The 2,564-nt window shown below is 48.3% G+C and overlaps 1 long non-coding RNA gene across 1 annotated transcript; it reads left to right on the top strand.

Moving 5' to 3' along the window:
- The first annotated feature begins 293 nt into the window (after positions 1-293).
- On the top strand, positions 294-2,221 carry LOC118984180 (uncharacterized). The gene is made up of 2 exons (XR_005065876.1): positions 294-864; positions 1,517-2,221. It is a non-coding gene; the product is annotated as an uncharacterized LOC118984180 (long non-coding RNA).
- The last annotated feature ends 343 nt before the right edge of the window (positions 2,222-2,564 follow it).

Genomic DNA, 2,564 nt, shown 5'->3' with positions numbered 1-2,564 from the left:
GGTCCAGAGAGCTGTTACGACGCTGCGGTGACTTTTCCTTATCAGTTGTGGATTGTCTTGCCATGACACCATCGAGTATATGGGAGGAATAAAGTAAAGACCCTGCATCCTTTTGATATTTCGTTAGCGGCAGGGAGTGGGGGTTTTAACGCTTGGCGGTGAAAGCTGTCTTTAATCAAATCGGTCATATCTGTCTCCAAAGGACGGGGAGTGAAAGCCAAAAAATAATAATAATAATAATCTTTAAATGGCAGCTGGAAGATGACCGGAGGGGAACTTTAATCTAGGGAAGCCAACACAAACGCGGGCGTGGGCCGGCTTCGCACCGTGCTGAAATCAGATAGGCGTAGACCTTAAATACACAGTAGATAACGTGGCCCGCCAGCCAGCTCAGCAATAGCGGTTCGCAAGCGGGAAGCTAGACCTTGGGACTGGTCTGGAAGGCGCCGTTAGCTTACGCGGCTCCGGCGCATCACCCCACCATCTCGACCTCACGCGGGCTGGGCCCCGCCTTTTCGACTGACGTCCTTGGAGAGCGGAGGCGGGAGCGTGGGTGGGCCGAGCAGCGGGCCGCAGGCGATTCGCCGGGCCCAGCCACACCACCATTCGTCCGCACTCCGCCCACCCTCCAGGCGCGTCTTTTCCGGGCTCGCGCCACGCCGCCCCTAACCCCGCCTCCGCAGGTCCTTCGAGTGTGCGCGCTGCTGTGGGATTTTTTTTTCCTTTCCTTTTTTTTTTTTTGGCTCTGGCTTCTCCGGCGTGCCCGTACTCGCCCCAGCGCTAGCGGACACGCGGCTCCCTTCCGCCAGCTTCCTGAGGGCCGGGCGCTGCCGGGCTTAGAGAACTCCGTGGACAACGCCTGGGGTGAGTAACCCGCGCTGGTGAGGCTGCGGCACTGAGCGCCCCTGCCCTGTCGCATTCCGAGCCCCAACCCGCAGCGGCGCCACTGTCCCACACCTGAGTCCGGAGGCACTTGGGAGAACGTTCCCGTTCCCGGATTTGGCTCTCTTTCTTCTTGAGCCCAATCTATCCGCCCTCCTCCCCCGGTGCCGGGAATATCCCCGAGATATCTGTATCTTCCCCTTTACTCAGGTCTGGGCTTCTCGAGGCCCTGGCCTGTGTCTTCTGTCACTTACCACCCCTAGAGAGCCAGAATCATCATTCTGATCGGGGTACTACCCTTTGCCATGATCGTTTCCAAAAGAGCATATCAAGAGCCTGCCAGGCTTCCCAATGACCTTTAGGGCGCCCCTACACCTCAGCTCCATTTTGTGCCCTCTGGCTCGCTCAATATCCGAAGGTAAGCACGTCTCTCTTACTCTAGAAGCATCCGCCCTTCGATGTGAGGGATGCCCTGACTTTCGATATCCTCTCAGCTTCCGTATTTTTACGAATGTTAGAAAATAGCTGGATTTTAGCAGAAGCATGGTCTTATTTTCGCCTATTCTACCGATATCCCTGTCCCGGTGGGTGCTATATATTTAGCATTAGCTTTATTCACTCCCTCTCAGTTCAGTCCTTTACAGAAAGAACTGTCGCTGATGTCTATAGCGCATAGAAAAATCAAGGAGAATATGATTCATTGCCTAAGCCCCATCAAGGGGTTACATATTTTAAATAAAACGTCATTTCTCCTCCTCACTCCAACATCTCCTCCTTCAAAGGCATGTTTTTCACTCTCTTGTAATGATTTTGCTCTCTTTGCTCTTGGACCTTAAAGCAATCATCACTGCGGTGAGATGCAGAATAAGGGCAAAATGGCAATGAAATTAACCCCTTTGAAAAACTAAGCAGTCTCCTTTATGGTTTAATCAACCATTTTCCAGTAGTTACTGTCACTTCACTGTTTCTTTTGCCTCAGATAGTTTTAAGTGTTCTTGATACATAAACCTGCATGTTACTGGAGATTCAATTACAGTACTGTGAATGAGCATATCAAGGTTTTAATAGTGAAGGCCTCTTCCTTGAATTGTAAAATAGCTCATGTTTTGCTTTGAAGCTGCTCTAATGTAAGATGTGTGACTCCTGTAAGAATTAACATGCTATCTGCCATTTAGGTGGAGGATGAAACATTAAACTGTTAGTATGATCCTTGCACCATAGAATAAAGTACCTTATTGTTCTGATGTGAGAAGTAATTTGACACCTAAAAGTCCACAGAAGGTTTATGCAACAGCGAAAAGCTTGAGCAAATTCAGGTCCCCCCCCTAAAAATCCCTTTTAAAAAAAGTAGTCATTTATATTAAGATGTTTGTTTTTGATAACGGTGGGATGGGTGAAGAAAGGAAAGTGTTGCCCAATTCAGTGAGAAATGAATTGGGACGCTGGAGAGGCTCAGGTTCAGTTCTAGCTCTAGATAATTGTATAACCTTCCACAAATTACTTTAGCTCTCTTAGTTTTTGCATTTGTAAAAGCATCTTGATGTTTGACAGGATGATCCGTAAGTCCCCCAGTTTGAAATCAATCTACTGATGCAGTTTGCATAAAGGTTGTGCTGTATATAATCACCTATACCAGTTATTTAGAATGCTTTTTTCAAAGATCTGTATATACTAGTTCCAAT

The sequence above is a fragment of the Sturnira hondurensis genome, unplaced genomic scaffold (assembly GCF_014824575.4).
Source record: "Sturnira hondurensis isolate 20B ecotype Veracruz unplaced genomic scaffold, ASM1482457v3 Scaffold0003420, whole genome shotgun sequence".
NCBI classification, from domain to species: Eukaryota; Metazoa; Chordata; class Mammalia; order Chiroptera; family Phyllostomidae; genus Sturnira; species Sturnira hondurensis.
The sequence above is the reverse complement of the archived record's forward strand: the minus strand, read 5'-3'. Positions and strand labels throughout refer to the sequence as shown.